This window comes from Eublepharis macularius, chromosome 2 (genome assembly GCF_028583425.1).
Source record: "Eublepharis macularius isolate TG4126 chromosome 2, MPM_Emac_v1.0, whole genome shotgun sequence".
NCBI classification, from domain to species: Eukaryota; Metazoa; Chordata; class Lepidosauria; order Squamata; family Eublepharidae; genus Eublepharis; species Eublepharis macularius.
In genome coordinates this window covers 201,178,982-201,199,429 of record NC_072791.1, presented here as the reverse complement: position 1 = coordinate 201,199,429, position 20,448 = coordinate 201,178,982, and the positions used below count along the sequence as shown (strand labels likewise).

General features: G+C 42.6%; 1 long non-coding RNA gene across 1 annotated transcript; it reads right to left on the bottom strand.

Annotated features, from left to right (window-relative positions):
• Nucleotides 1–4,360: 4,360 nt before the first annotated feature.
• On the bottom strand, nucleotides 4,361–14,830 carry LOC129324090 (uncharacterized). The gene is made up of 3 exons (XR_008596513.1): nucleotides 14,746–14,830; nucleotides 10,794–10,992; nucleotides 4,361–5,001 (listed from the first exon to the last, which is right to left on the bottom strand). It is a non-coding gene; the product is annotated as an uncharacterized LOC129324090 (long non-coding RNA).
• Nucleotides 14,831–20,448: the final 5,618 nt, after the last annotated feature.

The following is a 20,448-nucleotide window of genomic DNA, read 5'->3' as shown; positions in this document are numbered from 1 at the left end:
CAAGTGCATCTAGCCCAGCATTTTATTTCCAGCAGTGGACACTCCATTCTGGGAATGACCAACAGGGTTTGGCAGTTGAGCAATGCATAGTGGTGATATCATCTGCTACTGGTTCCCCCCCCCTTCAGTTACTTGACTTTATCATGCTACTATTTGTTGTTAGACATGTCCTTGATCCATTTTATCTGAACATTGCATATACACATCTAAGCTAAGAGGCCATCATTACATATTGTTTAAATGAATTCCATAAATTGGTTTTTTTAAATCTCTTTTTGTGGGGGGGGGGGGTCTGCATCTGCTGCCAATCAATCATGTTCTATGACCTTAAGTTCTAGTGTGTGTCTCTTCACTCTCTCTCCATTATGTTGTGGTTGTCTTATTCATCCTTTTATCTAAATTTTAATAGCATCCACATCTTAAGCCCTTCTTTGCACATTGTTCCTTTTCATCGATTTACTTGCTCTTTTCCAGTACCTCTTTCAGCTCAGACACAAATGTTCCGTAATGTCGTGCTTTCCCAGATAAATGGATAAGCAATTCTGTATCTCCCAGGACAGATTCTGACATTCTCTAATTTTTCTTTGAAAACACTGGCTCTCCAACAGTGCAATCCTAAGCAGAGTTGCACCTTTCAGTGCATGGTGTAACTCTGATTAACATGGCACTGTAAAATCCTTTAAGCAAGGGGGATTATCATAAATGTATTAGTCATTTGTACAATACTTTGTGTAAAATTCCCTGTTTTGGGGGAGGAAATGTATAGATTGTGCTCTGCAGACAGAGGTAAGACAATACAGCTGTGAAATAAATTTCTACTGGTTTTAGTTTAGCTAGAAACCAAATTATGGGTTGAAACCATTGGATTGATGGCCCATGAGATCGTAGGTTGCCACAAGGGTCATGGGTCAGAGAAGATTCTGGAACAAGAGAAAAACTGGAATTTGCAAGTGAATTGGCCAGGACAGGGGTGCGTTTCTTTTGTTGGAGTTCTTTCATTGTCAGCTGGAAAAGATGCAGAAGCAAAGACATGTGGGTATGCTGGAAAAAATATAACTAAAGAAGCTATCTTCTAAGCATGGGGAAAAGAAAACTGGATTCTGGTAGTGGTGAACTTGTTTGACTAGATCTTATTTTCTGACTTTAAGGATACATTTTTAGATTTAGGGAAATGGGAATTTTCCCGTTTATTTTCTTTGTTCACTAATTATTAAGGGACATTTTCTTCCTCAACTAGTTTGTTTCTGTTGGTATTGTGTAACCACCGGCTTTTAATTACAAGAACACTGTAAATGTTCTTTTAATGAAATTGGTGTAATCTTTTGGCCATTCTGCTCCCACGATAAAAGACTAACTTGGCCCACACTAACCAGGAGACAAGGAGAAGGCATGAAAGAAAACTCTTGGGTTTTTATTTGCAAAGTCAGCTAGGCCTGATTTTACACTCAGAGGGAACTTCAGTAAGAAATAAAAGGAAAAATCTGGATTTTTCCACACACAGAGACTTTTTGTTGAAAATAAAGAGAATTCATCAGTGTCTTTCTTCTGACCTCTAGAGGTGACAGCCATTAAAAGCACTCGCTATAGGCATGGAGAAAATAGAACTAGAATAAGTCTCTCTCTACACTAGACATCTTACACAGGACAGTTAAGTGCAGGGAGACACAATGTTAGCCAGGAAGTGTAGTTTAAATTTCAATTTCACCTCTCTACACCAGGGTAGTTTTAAAAGACAATGTAAGTTTCACCTCCCCTTTGGGAAGGCGAAGATGAAATGAACAAACCCTCTGAGGAGCAATCCCAGCCGGCTCTTTCTTTTAAAACTATGCTTCCCAGCTAAAATGGGATCTCTCTGCACTTGAATGTCCCCGTGTAAGATGTCTCGGGTAGAGAGACTCTAATAGATCTGGTGGTAACTCAAGGCCTTGTCTAACTGGGCAAATTCCTCACTCAGGTAAAAAAGGCAAACCCAAAGAGTCCATTGTACCATACATGCCTCTGGAGAATCTAGTTTCCCCCCCAGTTAAACACACATTTAGAATTAAAATTACAGCTTACAAAGGGGAGTTCAGGGATAATTGCTAGAAATGTTTCTCTTCAAAAAAAAGTTTACTAAGCATATGGAGAAAATTTACTCAGGATCCAATTCTGTTTTGTTTCACACTGAGGTAGTTATACTTTTATATATTGATCTGTACCGATGTAAGTGATCATTCAGACAGCATTCTAGAAGGAGAAATACCATCATATTAAATTTATTTTTTAAAGATGTTTATTAATTGAGGGGTGATACTCTCTCCCCTTTTCTTCTCATGCCAGAGCTGTCAGATCTAATATTAAACAACACCCAGAAAGATAATTATAACTGCGTGAGGCAGTAAATTAAGCTTTTAACCTTTTCACGTATTATATTTGGGGATCCGACTACGCACACCAGGAATATGCACTACCTGTAAGGCTCCCAGTTTTGTTTGGTTGCTATTTTGCCTGAAGGTGGAAATGCACACAATTCAAAGCTTCAGTACATGTGGATGGAATACTATATTTTTCAGGCTACAGGTTTGTGCACTCCAAAGCCAGAGAATTACATGCATTTCTGTATTCAGTACACCTGAAACTCCTGAACTTCAGAAAATGAACTGGATCCCAGTTCTAAAAAGTGTTAGAAATGCTCCAGTGAATGAGTGATTTGGGTAAGAACCTTTTTGTTTTGATATATAAAGTTCATCAACAGCCTTCAATTTGCTTAAGAGTTTATTATTGTATGATCCTGTCATTGACTGCAGTAAAATTTTCATAATGATGTTATACTTGTCATCTGTGACTGAAGCTGAATTCACATGATCCCCTCTCCCCCAACCTCCAGGCCAGAGTAGGAACCCATCAAAATCTTGTCCTCATCTACAATGCAACATACATTCAGGGCTTAGATAAATTCAAGTTACTCTGCCTTGATTCTTGAAGCTTTCTAAATTCATATTAATCACAATGTGTATTGGATTACCCACAAGACCATGCTGCATGCAGATTGCCATCATAACGCGACTTCAAAAGGTTATCGCCAGAATGTTTTTATGCATCAGAGGAACTATCTTCATACCACAGCTCTAATGTTCTGGAATCTATACACTGGCCATCTGTCTGGGAAATGTTTAAAATGTAAATAGCACTGTACAGTGGAAAGACATTTCATAATCACATCTGACATGAGTGCAGAAATTTCTGTTTTGAAAAAGGCCGGTTGAAATGTTGATTCCCAATCCTGCCATCTTTAAAGTAGCTTTGCAGGATTATGCTCAACTCACCATTTCTAATTCTGTTTCTGGCTTAACAATGACAACTGACCATTAAAAAAAAAACCCTCTTGCTGCTACCTTTAACCATAGCCTGCCTTGCAGAAATCATCAAGTAAATATGCATAGTACATGGAGACCAGCATTATTACCCATAAATGGATGCAGATGTATCTGCTTTTAACGGGTCAGAAACAGGAACGGGGAAAGTTAACCTTCTGCTTAGTTTGTAAGTAAGATTTAACATTTTTGTTTCTTTACTTAGAAGTACGTCCTATTGATTTCAATGGGACTCACTACCAAGTTGAGCAGGCCGAGAGCTCCGCCTCAAATCCACTTTCTGTTCTTCTGCCCTTATGGTTTAATTCCAACAGGCAGCTTTGCTCAGCGGTTTTTAAAGTATTTGTGTTGGTCTGTCACCGAGAAAAAGCTTCTCGCTTGCGCACGCATGGCGACCAGCCTGATCCTGCCATTGGCAAGGAGTTCCCACTGAGTTCAGTAGAGCTGACGCCCCACTTTGTGTGCCTGGCTGGGATTGCAGCCTCTGTGTCCCACTCCAGTGATAAAAGTAAAGGAGCTGTAATTGTACCTCCAGTGGATACATCTGGTTGTGGTTTTGCACAGGAAGCAGCTCTGCTGTGTAAAGGGTGCCACTTTTACCATGGGCAGTACTTGGAGTAGGAAACCCTCCTCCACAGGCTGTTAACTCGCTTTTTGATTCCTTTTATAATCATTTGAAAACATCCTGGAATGTGTTTTTAATTGCCACTAATATGGAATTTGTCTGCACCTTGGATGCCTGAGCATTTTATGGTATCTCCCCCCACTCCCTATTTTCTAAGCTCTTTAAACCACATTGACCTTTTTCTTTACTCTCTCTCGCTGCAGTCTGGGCATTTAATCTTAGGTTTAGAATATTTTATACTCAGAAATACTCCACTATCTTGCCTCTCTGTCTTTCATAAGCAATTAGTCCAGCCAGAGGGACTTGACCTGCTAACCTCCAGGGGGTAAAGACATTAAGTCTGCATTTTAAGAGGTCCATTATCCTCATAAAAAGTTCCAGAGGGATGATTCCCTCTTTGCGTGAGTTGGAGAACTGCTGTCAATGCCCACTTGCTGGCGTTCCTATGCACAGTGAGGGAAAGAGCTTAATTTGATGGCCTCTTTTGTTATGTTCAGTCTGGGGTGTCTCAGATCCTAGAAATGTCAGCACAACTGAAGTAAAAAACAGCAGCAGAAAATTCTTTAAAATCCATTTTCTATAAGTGGGGAGATATCAAGGAAGGATCCAGATACTGCACAGTACCTTTAAAAATTCCCTCTTTTAAATCAAGCGGATTTGTATCTTTGGCATGCAAACCTACGTCCATTTATTTCTTTATTATTCAGACAAGACAGTGAATATAAGAATGAAAATATAAGAATATAAGAATGAAATCTTTTATCCAACCAAATTGTCACAAAACACTGTGCAAGCTTTTATGCTCCCCAGAACTCTTCATCTGGCTGGATGTTACAAAATGTAAAACATATAGAAGGGCGGAAAGCAGGTTCTTCAGGCCAGGATATTTATGGTCTGAACTTGAACGCATCCTCTGTGGACTCAAGCAGGCAATTAGTTTAGCCTCATTGCTGGGGTGCTGAGATACAGCACATTCTCCGGGAAGCTTTATTCAATCCATGTCCTTCATTCGGTGTTCTTCCACTGAAATACAGAAAAGTGGTAAATGTCTCAGATTCTTCAAAAAACTCAGTGTGTATAATTTTTGGTATAATGGTCTAGAGCAGGGCTTTTTTTCAGCTGCAACGCAGTGGAACGGAGTTCCAGAAACTCTTGAAAATGGTTACATGGCTGGTGGCCCCACCCCCTGATCTCTAGACAGAGGGAAGTGGCGCGGAGATCAATCTAAACTCCCCTCTGTCTGGAGATCAGGGGGCGGGGCCACCAGCCATGTGACCATTTTCTCTGAGGGCAACCCACTGAGTTCCACCACCTCTTTTCCCAGAAAAAAAGCCCTGGTCTAGAGGTTGCCATAAGTCACCTATGATTTGACAGCACTTCCCGCCACCACTATATGTGCGTGTGCAGTTTGTGTATAACTGTGGACCTTTTTTAAAAGACTGTGAACTACATTTTGTAGTATTATTATCCAAAGACAAATTTAAACAAGGTCTGTGTATTAATGCATCGGACAATCTTCTCTACAGCACTGAACAACTATAAAAGCCCTAATTATATTATTAATAATAAGTCAGGCCACATAAAAATTATAAATGTACAGGACGAACAGTTTATGACAACAGTTGAAATTCCATTGCCACCCAGGATAGATGCAAAACCAAGACATCACATGCTTGCAAATGAATAGAGGTAACCAAAGGGTTCTTCCGGGACGTGGGTTCTTCCACAGTTTCAGCACTGCCATCCAGAAGGCCCTACTCTAGGCCCTGGTCACCTTGGCAACCTGAAAGTACAAGTTCTCATAAAGGGGAAACAATTAATGTTTCTTCTTCCAGTATGAGAAAATGAGACTTCAAACATTGAGGGTTAAAGCCAGCACTTGGACCTGGAAACAGAGCAGATAAGCATTCTGTGGCCCACTCCTAGTAAAAGAGGAACTGCATGCGTCTGCCCCAGCTTCTGAAACATCTTGGCAATAGTAGGTTATGAAGATAAGAATGATAGTGATAGCGTCTGAATCAGAGAGGAAGGGGGAAGCCAGCTTATACCCCGGCTGATTCCGCACACATTGGATAATGCACATTCAATGCACATTATCAATTGTTTAAGGTGGATTTTTTGTTCCGCACACACAAAAATCTGTTCCAAATGATCTATAAAGAGGATTGGAACTGCATTATCCAACGTGTGCGGAATCACTCCCCATCTGAGCCAAATAATACGCTATATCTATTGGACCGCCTCCCCTGATAATGCTCTGCTCTTCTGAAGGTGCCACCCTGCTCAACAGCTGCCTGTACCCAAGTATTCTCTGTTATGGACCTTACCTGGTGGACCTTACTTGGTGAGGACCTTACTTGGTGAGGTCAGGAAGTCTCCTGTGCTCCTACCCAGAATGTATGAAACAGTGTTGTTCAGAAGGGCATTTTAATAAAGTGAAAAAAAAATTAATGTCTGTTCATGTCTTGTTGAATTTTAGGCAGTCTTCATAGTGAATATGCTATGTTTATTGCATTGTTCTCTAATTTTGCAATCCAGGTTTATTATATGGTTTATTGTGTGTAATATAATGTTTCATTGCATTGTTCTCCAGTCTTGTAATTCCTGCTTTACTGTCTGTATTCTACTGCATTTTTAAGTGCCATGTTAATTTTTTTGGCTGTGTGTAGTATACTGTTCTTAGCTCATTGTTTGCAATTGTAATCTGCCTTGAGTCTCAGTGAGAGAAGCAGGCTACAAATGAAGTTAAGTTAAATAAATGGGCTCCTGGCTACGGTTACCACCTGAGCTTCAAGTTATAAAGATTGTGTACACCTAGGCTATGAACCTAACTCTTTGGGAAGGATCCAGCAATGAGTGATCAGAAGGGAAAATGTACTTTGTGCTAATCTGCTTGCGCAAGAAATAAAGCAACGGCTGCAGCAACACACAGCGCTTTAATTTAATTTTAAACAAAATAAGAAAGAGCACATGGAACAATGGAATGCAGAACAGATGGTTTGCATGGTTTCATTTAATTTGGTTTTGAAATAGTATCAGAAGAAATGTCTTGTGCTATGTCTTGCTCACACTGAAAAGACAGGGGATACATTGAGTGCTAATTTTAGTGCTTCGACTTTTGCAAGGACAGTTGTGCATGTAGAAATATTCCATAAAATACAACAGTTTAAATACACATGTTCATCCTATACAAGGAACTCAGGGTACTTTTTAATTGCGTTCCCCCACCCCTAGTTTTGTTCTCACAGCAGATGTGTGAGATATATCAGGCTGAGTGACTGGCCCATGATCATTCATCAGACTTCATGGCCAAGTAGGGATTTGAACTCAGGTCTTCCCATGCCACTATCTACTCTACCAGGGGTCTCCAACCTTTCTGAGCCTGCAGGCACATTTGGAATTCTGACATGGCGTGGTGGGTGCAGCCACAAAATGGCTGCTACAGCTTACCTTCAGTCACACAGTGAAGATCCTTGTGCTGTGGAAACAGTTTCTGCCAAAGCATTGTTTTTAAAAATCTGCACAGCCAATCAAATCTCCAATGGCCAACCAGAAGCCTTGCTTGGCAAAAGCCCAGCCCCCAGCCCCACTCACCTTCTAAAATACTTGGCGGGCAAACGGAAAGGTAACAGAGGGTGCAGTGGTGCTCATGGGCACCACACTGGGGATCCCTGCACTACACCACACTGGATCTCCTCCGGGGCAGTCTGACACCAGCTGGTACAGGAGAAATCCCACAGAGTTTGGGTCACATGGCCCTCCAGTTATCTATGCTTCTATCTTGCCTGAATTCTGCTTCAGTGTAATTCAGGAGAAGTTCACAGAGTTAGGCAGTTGCAGCAGAACCCAAAAGGAGTCCCATGTCACCTTAAATACTAGCAGAACTTTTAGCCAACAAATGATGGACAGAAGGCTGTCCTGCCCCTGAAAGGTAGAACAGCCACTCAGCTGTTTCATCCCTGAGCATATAAGTGTGCTGCCCCAGTGCCCAACCACCTTTCTGAGAGGGGAGTGGAATGTTGGAGCGGCAACTCAGTTGGTAAAAGCAGGTCGTATCAAGGGTCGCTCTGATTCATAGAGTGGCCGAGTGGCTTAGCTCTACCTCTGGGAAAGGACAGAGTCATGAGGACTGCCTGTGGTGTCCCTCGTACTCTCTAGCCCTCATACTCTTTAGTCTGACTCTGCTGTGGGTGGAATCCTGTGCATGTGTGAGAAGATATAACCCGGTGGCTCGTCAGTGAAAGTCTGTTTGCATTTGAAAGCATTAAAATCACAATCTAAAGCCATAACTGTCTTAAATGCAGGGGTCATTTAGTAGAAAAAGAGCTGGAGGAACTCATTAGCATGCCTCATTAGCATATGCCACGCCCCTTGACATCACCAGAAGTGTGTCATTAGCATAACTGATTTGAATATGCCATACCCCCTGGCATCACCTATTCTGGCTGTTTTGGACCCAATCCTGGCCATTCAGGGCCGAAATAGGGCCCAAAATGACAAAAGGGGGCTGAAAATGGGCCCCAAATGGTCAGGATTGGGCCGCTGCTGAGTGGGAGAGTGATTCACCACCCGTCAGAGGCCCGATCCGGCCACCTGACATGTGACGTCTTTGGGGAACTGCCGGAACTGCATTCCTGTGCGTTCCGCCTCAAAATGAGCCCTGCTTAAATGTATATGCCTCAGCCAGGTTTCTCCTTTGAATGTAAGGAGATCTGGGCTGCTGATCTGTTCTTAAATATTAATCCTGGAAACAAATAAATCTTTGTTGTTTAGTTAAACATCCTGTTTTGGGGTTCTCTGTACTCAATACAAAACTTACTGCATGGCAACAAACCCAAAGCCTTTACACTCACTACCGTAAGAATAGCTGCCAACTGAGGGGAAAGGTTACATTTCAAAACAAACCTACTCCCCTAAAACTATAGGTGGCTCTGTGGGTTCCCTCTGTTGGAAGAAAAGACCAGACACAACAGTCTATCATAGGCATAACTAGATATTACGGCACAATCCATGAGAATGTACCACATGGAGCCAGTTCCCCTTGTAACAGCCCTGTTAGACTGAAAGATGGGTCACCATCTGACGAGGGATCTAAGGCTTTTTCTTAGCATCCAAACTCAACTCCAGTATAACTAAGCCTTTGCCTTCAATATTCACAGAAGATCCGTTTGCCATAAGAACTTTCCTGATGCTCTGCCGTTCAATTCATCAAAGAAATTAGTATATGATATCATATGAGTAGAGGTTCCAGTATAAATCAGCCAAGACTTTGAGACATTAGTGGTTTGAACAACATGGGAAACAAGATAGTTCCTTGGTTGTTGGGGGTTTTCCGGGCTGTATTGCCGTGGTCTTGGCATTGTAGTTCCTGACGTTTCGCCAGCAGCTGTGGCTGGCATCTTCAGAGGTGTAGCACCAAAAGACAGAGATCTCTCACTGAGAGATCTCTGTCTTTTGGTGCTACACCTCTGAAGATGCCAGCCACAGCTGCTGGCGAAACGTCAGGAACTACAATGCCAAGACCACGGCAATACAGCCCGGAAAACCCCCAACAACCATCGTTCTCCGGCCGTGAAAGCCTTCGACAAGATAGTTCCTTGCTTTTGTTTTGGTAAAACAAAGTACTTCCTCTAGAGGTGACCAGGTTTATTGCATTTATAGCAGAGGGGAGGATCCTGCCTTTCTCTGGGATTGGCTTTCTGCCTTTGATCAATTTGCCTGTGCCCCGCCCCTCTAGGCCTGGTATCTCTCACCAAATAATTTGAGTCAGCTTTGGTTTTGCTGTCCTCCAGATAAGACCTCTGCTTGTGATACTCTGATCTTATCTGACCCAGCATTTCCTCCAATGTAATGCCTTTTGTAGTAACAGAGTTGATAAAGCTGGAGTAACTTTCTGGAAATGAGCTTTAGAAGATGCTGATTTTAAATTCTTCATCTAATACTTGCCTAGCAGTAGCAAGTTTATCAATGAGATTCAGCTATGTTTCAATATGAGTATACACTTTTCCATTTTCTCATAGTTTAGTTGAGGAAAGTCCTCCTAACAAAGCAATTTTACTGATTTGATCCTGATCCCCCCAAACCTAAGAGATTCTACCATTTCTTTTGCCATTTTTTTCCTCTTAATATGCACCAACTGGGAATTTGCCAGTGTGGTCACAATGATATTTCTCACTTTTGCATCAGTATGCAGCCATTGTTCCACATTTCAGTTATCAGAATTTCTTCCAGGATAGGTTTAGCATCATTTAATACAAAATATGCTTTCTCTTTCTCCAATTTAGCCTCTAATTTGAATTACCATGAATCAAAATTCTCTTCAGTTAGTTTTTCAAGTAAAGCTTGTCTCCTTGACATTAAAAAAAAAAAAACTCCCAAAAATTATCTGGAAAAGCTTTTTTCAAATTATGCTCTGACTGCACGTAGGGAGGGGGAACTTACCCAGCTATGTTTTTTTTTAAAGGAAGTCTTCTCTGCAGGATTGAGCCTGGGAGGGGTTGTTAGGCCACTCAATCAGTTCCTTTTCTGTGTTAGTTTGCCTGCCAGGGCAATAAAGGGTCTTTTGTTTTCTCACCAGCTGGCTATAAGGCCAGGTGCAGGAAAGAAAATTAAAAAATTGCAATTTGCAGTTTAAAACTCTTAAATTTTTAAATTCAGAAAAACACTTAAATTCTTAAACTCAGATCTGTGTCTACAAACCCCTATTAGAAATAGTTATAGTTTGTTTAGAAGCAGAGTGACCCAGTCAGAAGCATTTCCTACAATGTTCAGGAATTAATCCTTCGGCAATTAAATTGTAGACAAATAGAACTTACAGTTTACAGAGGCAGTTTCCATTCACAACAATATCTTGTAGAAGAAAGAGTCCTAGTCTAAAACACTACTTTCCTATACCACAGTCAACTAGTTCAGCATCATGGCTGCAAGTGGATATGTGGATTAGACCTTTATGGTAGGTGCTCTGAAAAGGTACATCCTTCCTCTGGGAAAGCCATGAGGGAAGAGACAGAATCTCTAAATGGAGGAGAGAGAGAGAGAGTAGGAGTCAAGAGGCATTCCTAACATTAAACAAAGAGAAGTCACTTGCTTATCAAGAAGATAATACATAGAGAGAGATAAGCCACAGCCTGCCCCCCCCCCGCCCTGTCAAAGGCATACTAACAGTGAAATCCTAAGCGGGGTTACTTCAGTCTAAGGATTGTCTACCTACATCCATCACCTGGTACCTGTTCTTCTGCATTTCAAGCACAAAGTGAAGACATTTTTAAATGACCAAGTTTTTAACTAAAGTAGTGTACAATTACTGTTGTTGGAGCTTACTTAACTTGTACTCTTGCTCTTGCTGTATGGTTTAGTGCTGCTTTACTGATCATATGACTTTTTGTTACAAAAAGCAGAAAAACAGGTAGTACAGGCTGGTCTGGATTAGACATGGGCACGAACCAAAAAAATTTAATGAACCAGCGGTTTGCAGTTTGGTGCCGAAGATAATCCCAAGATCGTGAACCACAACGAACATTTTCTGTTGCCGAACCGGTTTGTGGTTCGTTGAGTGCAGAACAGCCCCCGTGGCACTTACAGAGCCCATATTCCCGGGGAGTCTTTTGCAGGCTCTCCTACAGCCATCAACCAAGTTTGGACAAGATTGCAAAAGGGATCTTGGAGTTATACCCTCTCCAATCCAAGGCCCCCAGGAAACTCCCACAAAAATTCAAGCTCAATTATACTCTCTGTCTCTCTCCCCAAAGGCTAGCAAGTGGCAAGCAAGAGCTCTGTCCCACTCCACTGCTCACTGAAAGTGAAACCCAGCCTGGGAGCCCACGGCTATTTATAAGCACAGGTCCCATTGAGCAACGCAGGAGGTCTGTGTTTGGTCGTCAGAGCTGCCTATCAGGGTTTGCAGGGATGAGATTGGAATGCCCATGGCTACAGGAGACCCCATCCCCCCTGGGTGTCTTCTCCCAACTTGTAACCGCTTTGCAGCTCTGTGGTTGGAAGGAAGACCTGCCGATCAACGTAAGCTGGGCTTCCATTCAGGTTTCCAGGGCAACAGAAGGAGCGCAGACAGAGTTCAGGCATTCCCCCGGCTCCATTGACAGGGGAATTGGTTGCTGGCGCCTGACTGTCTGGCTTCCCGAACCATGGCTGAACACACCGAACCAGGCCTCTTCCGAACGCTGGTTCGTTGGCCGTGGATGATCACGAACCGCCGGATCGCGATCGAGTGATCACCATTTTTGTGGGGTTTTGAAGTTCGTAATGCGGTTCGTGCCCATCTCTAGTCTGGATTATCAGTATGGAAGTGGCCAAAATGATCCTGCTTCAAGTCCCTAAGAGAGACAGTATTGGTAAGATATGTGTTACTTTCACCCCAGATAAATATTAAAAATAAATGTTTTTAGCTGTTTTGTTGAATGCTTATGTTTACTTGTTTTATTGAATATCATTCTACATTGTAAACCACCTTGAGAACTATTTAGTTGCAAGTTTGGGGTAATAATGTTTAAATGAAATTTTAAAATAATAAGTACATCTTACAACTTCCCTAGGGTGTTTGTCCTGTTGTTAGCGGTTAATTTTCAAACTTCTGCACTGTTCCACAAACCTGAGGTTTATATTTGTCCTCTTTGCTGTGGTTTCCGCTCTCCCAGAGGAGATATGAACCCTCATGATGAAGCTGACGAAGCAGTTCCTGTTTCCACATTTACACGAAGTTGCCATAACAAGCTGATGCTAAAAGATTGAGTCTGAATAATGCCATTTGATATTTCCTTCAACAAAATTCTCAGCCGACTAGCACTGGAACGCTTCAGGTTTTATGTTGGCGCAAGCTAAAAACCACCCTGGGACACGTGGTGCTCTATATGAACCCCATGAAACAATATCACCTTAGTTTGCAGTGTGAACTGCCACAGCAAAACAGTCTTGCACAAGAATGGATTTCATCACTAAAACAATTCCCTTCCTACTCTGGTGGCCTGTGAATATTGGCCTTTATGGTTGTTACTCATCTTTCCCATCAAAATGTTTTCTTTGTAGTGTTCGATCTTAGACGATAGTCATTTTGTTAAAATGTGTAGGCACAAGACTGCATTGTCGGAATACGGAACCAAGTAAAATTGGAGATGAACCCTATTATCCTAAATGAACTTTAAAAATAGAATGAGGTGAATTGAGGTGGCAGAGTAGAATCTACCACTACTGCTGTAGGGGAGGGACCACACTGTTCTCCTGCGCTAATAATTCGTTATACATGGAAAATTTAAGAAACATGTGAAAGATTGGGCCTTGTAGACCTTGTAAAGTAAAAATTAGCCTATTAGAGCCAAAGGTAGATTTTATCTTGAGGCATATTAAACAGGGGATGCTACACCACCTACAACGTAAAGCGGTATAATAAATTCTATCACTTCATAGTTCTTCCACTTCAGTCTGCTACATTTGTAGATGAGGCCTAAGACACATGAACTCCCATCAATTAGGGTTGCCAGCCTCCAGGTGGTAACTTGAGATCTCCCAGAATTACAACTAATCTCCAGGCAATAGAGATCAGTTCCGCTGGACAAAATGGCTGCTTTGAAGGGTGAACTCTACAGCATTATACCCCACTGAGGCCCCTCCCCTCCCCAAACCCCACCCTCTCCAGGCTCCACCCCCAAAATCTCCAGTTATTTCCCAACCTGGATCTGGCAACCCTACATCAGTCTCTGGCTATATATGTTCATCTCACCTTTCCTCTAAGAACCTCAAAATCATGAACAGGGTCCTCCCATTTTGTCCTCACAAACAATACTGTAAAGTAGGTTAGATTGAGAGATTGTGTGACAGGCCTCAGATTACACCAGGGAGTTTTGTGGCTGCGTGGGGGATTCAACCCAGGCCTCCCCTCCCCAAGTCATAGTTTAAACTCTGCATCAGTAGATAGATTAGGAATTTGCCTCTTTAAGAAATGAAAGAGAAGCTGTGGTCTTTTCCCTCCTGTTTTTAAAGCCTTACGCACAGAATTGTCTTACCCTTTTAAAAGGACACTGCAGACAGGTATAGGATCAAAGTACCAAAAGTGAAATGGAATCAGCCCCAGTTTGCTTAAGTTATTCTTAACCCTTCCAAGTAACTAGAGGCAAATGAGTGCTAAAAAAGGGGTAGTGTGCAAACTTTTTCATGAGACTGTTTCCCTGCTACAATAGAGAGGAGTGAATTTCTCGACAGCCTCCTTCTCCTCTCTGCTTCGATTCTTCAAAGGACCATAGTCAGAAATTTGTTAGAGGAAGGGTGTCTACAGCTATCCTGGTAGGGGGGAAGATGGCAGGGCAACAATAATCTGCACACAAGGAATTTAGGGTGTTTGCACTAACAATGGAACTTTGAGAAAGAGAGAGAGAGCTCCTTCCACTCCTCTCTCTGCCCCTCTCCCCTTCCCAGCTCAAAACATGCTCTTTTTTCCCTTAACCCCTTCCCAATGTAGCTGGAGTCATCTCCACCAAGATGTCACAAGTACTTTAACACAGGACTATCTTCAAACAATTAGCACCTACCATGAAACATTACTGTTCTTTTCTTATAGGCCCTACCTCCAACCACATCATATCACTTTAGACTAAGGCCTGATTAGTAAATTAAACTGCAAACCCACAATTTACATGTTAATACACTGTTTTCTCCCCAATGACGACCCACAGCAGCTTACAATATCCTTTTCCTCCCACTTAGTCTAGGTTTCTAGGTCCCCTCCGGGCCAAACTGGGGAATGAGGGCGGGAATACTTACCCCATGCACGCTTACTCGTCAATGACATAATTTCTGGTTATGACACAGCTGCAACAGTTCATGCTGGGAGCTGATTCTTTAAAAATCGGGGGCAATTTTTTTTTAGAGAATCAGCCCCCGCCCCCCAGCATGACCTGTCAATTCTGTGTCACACTTGAAATGTTGTCATCAGCAGCAAGTGAAAACACACATGCCCATTTTGGCTGCATGCCTCCCAGAGGCACACGGTCAGCTGGTTCTCTGCCTCCCCCCAGTGGCCAGACGGTGCCTGAAAGGCTATCTCCACCCTTAGCAGTCTGCCCAAGGCCTAAAATCATTCGCTGGTGCCCTGCTTTGTAAGCTCACGTAGCAGACAAGCCTCTAGGAGAAGTGTTTTCAACAGTTGCCCCCAGTCTGCAGAATTCTTTTCCGTATGTCAAGCTCCACTCCTCTGACCTCAGGCAAGTAAAGTTTTGTGGGAGGAATGACGGTCAGTTCTGTGTATTAAATGCAATCCTATGCAAAGTTACTCCCTTATAACTTCATTGAAGTCAATGGGCTTGAAAGGGTGCAAGTCTACTTAGGATTATATTGAATGTCTCTTGCACATTTTTTTGCCCTTTACTGCTTCTTCAAAAAACAGACCTGAAAAACTCCTGGATTGTTTTTATTATTACTGCATTGTACTATCTACAGGGCAACTGTTCTGGTCTTGTTCAGTGGCTGGAACTTGCTTAATATGCAAGGACATTTCTGATTTTCTCTAAAGCCAAGAGTTATTTTTTCGTTTATTTGCGCTGCAAGTAAAATTTCATTCCAGCACTTGTCTTCTGAGTAGATCTTCACTGTCAAGTTGGACCTCCTCCAAATGCTGAGCATACAATCTTCATTCTAGTCTCATGAAAATAAACAAGGACTTCTCCTTGCTTTGGAGAACTGCAGCCCCATAATCCAGCAATAACAACAGCAACATTCAATTTATATACCGTCCTTCAGGATGACTTAACACCCATTCTGAGCGGTTTACAAAGTATGTCGTTATTATCCCCACAACAAAACACCCTGTGAGGTGGGTGGGGCTGAGAGAGCTAGAAGCTGTGGCTGACCCAAGGTCACCCAGCTGGCTTCAAGTGAAGGAGTGGGGAATCAAACCCGGTTCTCCAGATTAGAGTCCTGTGCTCTTAAGGACTACACCAAACTGGCTCTCAATTTTTGGTACTTTAAGCAATTTCTCTGTTTTCGTTGCTTTGTTCCTTATAGACTACCCTGTTTTAATGACATTATTCTCCAGTTTTGCAATCCAGCACTGTTGTACATTATATTGTATTGTCCTGGTGGATCATGTGTATTATACTGTTTTGAGGTATATTCTTTCATTTCGTAAGCCAGTTTTATTCACTGGGAGTGCTTCTGTTTTATACAGTTCTCATTGTTTTTAATTGCGCAGTCCGCCTTGAGTCTTAACAAGAAAGGCAGACTGTAAAGGAAGGAAATGAATAAATAAATCTTAAGCATGTATTGCAATGAGTATTTAAGTTCCCTGCAGTTAAACGATTTCCTGTTTTGTGACCTTGGGATGGAACTGTCATAAGCATGCCCTATTCCAGTGGCATTCAGTCACTGGCAAACAGAGTGCCACATTTGCAATTACCACCAACCGAAAGAGCCACATTTCCTTCCAACTCTAACATGAGGCCTGTACTTCAGAGAGGCTCGAAGCTTATGTGTTTCTACCAGGGCTTTTTTCTGGGAAAAGAGGTGGTGTAACTCAGTGGGTTGCCCTCTGCAAAAATGGTCACATGGCCGGTGGCCCCGCCCCCTGATCTCCAGACAGCGGCAGGGAGGGCAATCTAAACTCCCCTCTGTCTGGAGATCAGGGGGCGGGGCCACCGGCCATGTGACCATTTTCAAGAGGTTCCAGAACTCTGTTCCACCATGTTCCAGCTGAAATAAAGCCCTGGTTTCTACAATGGCAACTATTTCAAGGTAGGAATCACTTTCCAGCCCGTCTTTACTAGATAAGAGCCTAGCCTACTTTCCTGAAATGTGCATGGAGCTAAATTGAGGAACAGTACTCAAAAGAGCAGCCAAGTATTACTGCCCTATCCTAAGATACGATGACACAATAAGAATTGCTTACTAAAGTATTTTTTTTTAAAGAAGTAAAACTGAAACGGAACAGCCAAAGTTTGGGATGAAGGGGAAAATTCCCGAAAATGATGTCATTTGCCTATTAATGCCGTTTTTATTTGGATCACGATAGGATGCTTATGGGCGTAATTTGGAGGAATAATTGACGTTTCTGCACCTCTGGGCAGACGAAAACTTGAGAAAGCACAGCAAGCGACAGCATCTCTTTCCTACTGTTTAACGGCCTTCTTGTTTGGCTGCCTGCCCCTCTGAGTCCCCAGAGCATCACCATTCTCCGTCTGATGACTCAAATCAAGGCCATCGGAAACAGGCTAAGGACAATAAACTCTTGGGAGGTCAGTGGACACTGGTGGGAACTCCAAAGCACAGCAGCTTGTCGGGAAATGTTAAAGCTTAACGTTGTGGTCCAAGGGGTTTTCGTGGAAGTTAACATTTCATTGTGACAAATACAACATCCCCTCTAGCTAAAAAAGTTTAAGGTTCCTAAATGGAGGATCAAGGACATGTGCCAGAGGGAGAAAGAAAGACAGCGTGTACAGTGTTTAATTGCTCATAAAATTCATGAAAGCATAAGCCATAGAAAGCAAGCCCTTTGCAGGTTTCAAGACAGAACCTAGCAAATCCTTGAGTCGGCAAAGAACAGCCCTTCTAATCCAACCCAAGGCTGGAATGTGTAACCGCCATAAAAGCTTCTAGAATTCAGATCACAACTCACGAATGTATGTAGCAGAAAGCAATAGACCCACCTGTTCCAAATGCCACTTGGACAGGGATTCAAAGGACACGTAATATAGCTGGCACATTAAAATGATGTTACATGATGGGTGAAAGTGGAATTTGGCATCTCAAACCACCACACCACACTGGAGATAAGCTTGATGCTAATGTTTGCTGATCGTGGTGCTATCACAAAAATGGGTGCAAGGCCAGGAGAAAGAGTTGGCAATCCAACCTCTGCCTGATGACCAAAGAATTTGGACGGGACGAATCCAATCATGTGCAGCCTAATCCTATGAGTATTTACTGAAGGGAATTCTTACAGAATTCAGTGGGGATTACTTCCAAGTAAGCGTCAGTAGGACTGAAGCGTTCAAGTTTTAAACTTCACACTTCCTAACGGTGTAAATGCAGTGACTTTTTTAAAAGTGTGGGCATTGGGATAGTTTTAAAATATATTCTGGAGACACGCATACTCCAGGCTGCACACAGGGCAGAAATTGCCCCCCCCCCTTACATTCCTGTGCACCTGCTTCAGATTTAATTGGATTTGTTTTCATCTTGGTTATATTTAATTCTGAATGTATTTGTTCAACTTTTATCCCACTTTCCCACCAAGGAGTTCAGATTCCCTCCCCTCATTTTATTCTCACAACGACCCTGTAAAGTAGGTTAGGCTAAGAGTGACAGGACCGAAGTCACCCAGTGAACATCGAGGCCAAGTGGGGATTCAAACCTGGGGCTCCCTAACTGGAGTTTTACAGTCTAATTCCTATATTGAATCCACTTTACAACCACAGTGGTGTAATAGTTATGATGTTGATCTAGGATCTGGGAGACCCAGGTTCAAATCCCTCCTCTTCCATGGAAGTTTGCTGACTGATCTTGGGCCTGTCACATTGCCTCAGCCTAATCAAATTCACAGAGATGTTGTGAGGAAAAAATCAAGGACAGAAAGATCTAAGCTGCTTTTGGTCCCCATTGAAGAGAAAGGCAAGGTATAACTGAATTAAATAAACAAATAATATTCTTGGATTTTTTTTTTCTTTAGTGCAGTCATATAGACACAGCACACAGCACACTGCTTCCTGAGGAAGGGCTCTTGCCAATGCTATATTAAATGGATTTTATTACCCTATCTGTGGTTCAATAATGGGGCTTCAGAGGGATTGCCTTTCGGCTGCTGAACATGGTTATTTATGCCAAAGCTGATTTTCAGTCTTCTATTCAATCTGTGTTCCAGTTTATTATTTAATCTTGTAAACCAATACCACTCGTGACATAATGTGTCTTCGGTAGGCCACATGTTCAAGAAGACACAGATTAGCTATCCCTTAAAATGTCTGACTTTCTATAATTTTGATAATGGTTTGGAAATAAGTCACTCTTCTCGCCTTCATCAGGATTCTGGGGGTTGTGCTACATTAATGGCTGTGAATTTGAAATTGTCTGGTAATTTAATTAACACTGAGCACACAGTTAATTTTTCTAGATTAATTAATATGGCGTGCAAACCATGATACTTCCATAAGACGTAGGCCATTTCCACACACGTTGAATAATGCACTTTCAATGCACTTTAGCAATCCTTCAGAAGTGGATTTTTTGTTCCACACATGGAAAATCAGTTTCAAATGTTCACTAAAGAGTATTGAAAGTGGATTATCCAACGTGTGCGGAATCAGCCATAATATCATAGTTTGAAATCTTACAATGAACTTTCTTTGTAGACGACTTGGCCTGTCAGTTTGAGAAAGCAGCTTTCAAAATATTGTAACCCTTTCTCTTCGTCCCCCACCGTGTCCCAATTTAACAGCTGTATGTCAGAGCAAAAAATTCCAAGGGTGACACTCCCGTCCCTACCATGCGGAAACAGCTGCAGCTGTTGGATTTCTGGATGCGATGCCAAGGCTCGAGGGCCTTGCTAGAAAGAGCCTGCAGCTAAATTATCATCGATATTAACAACATTTAAAGAGAATAGGTAACAATCACATTATTTGAATTTGTTTCAGTTATGCAGCCATGTTTGCCTGTAGTAGAACAAAATTTGAGACAAGTAAGCGCCTGAAAGACCAACATTTTTTTCCCAGGATATAAGCTTTTGATAGTCGTGGTATTCAGCAAGGTGAGCTTTGACTCACAGAAGTGTATACCCTGGAAAAATTTTAATTTTATTTGAAGTTATTATATGTATTTCTATGTAAATCTGTGCCGATTTGAGATATGGGTTTTTAAAAACCAGGTTTAAGAGTGGCAAGACATATTTAACGAAATAGGCAATTTGCATATAGTCATAGGAACACGGCAGGCATTCAGAGGAAAGTTTGCTCTCTTGCAGTTTAGGACTGCACTGTTGTTGAGTCCTCTCGATCACGAGCTTTCAGGGGAAATGTGCGGAGGACAGGGCTCCATGCCTGCAATCCTATCTCCAGCCAGATGCCCCTGAGACTCGTGTAAACGCCCCAAACTATTGCATTCGCACTCCGAATTCTCAAGATTTCTTTGCAGAGTGGCCAGCAGCGCTTCCGAAGCTGAGCTGCGTAGAGAGCAACAGCCTGCGGGCAGAAGGCAGAGGGCTTCGCTGGGTTACGGGGCATGTTTGCATCTGGCTCGCCTGCTGCTCGCTAGGGCCATGTGCAAAAGCCAAAGAGGAACGGACTGGACGGGGGTGGGGGGGCGTCCGAGGCACTGCAGCGCGTTGCAAGCCCAGAGCGGAATTTTTCTTTCTCCTCCTCCTTCCGTTGCTCTTGCAGCAGGGCGCGCTGCAGGCCGTCTATAAATAGTGCCCCCTCCCGGCCGTCGCCTCCCTCCCCGCAACTTTGCAAACCCGGCGGGCCGGGGGCGCGCAAGCGGGTG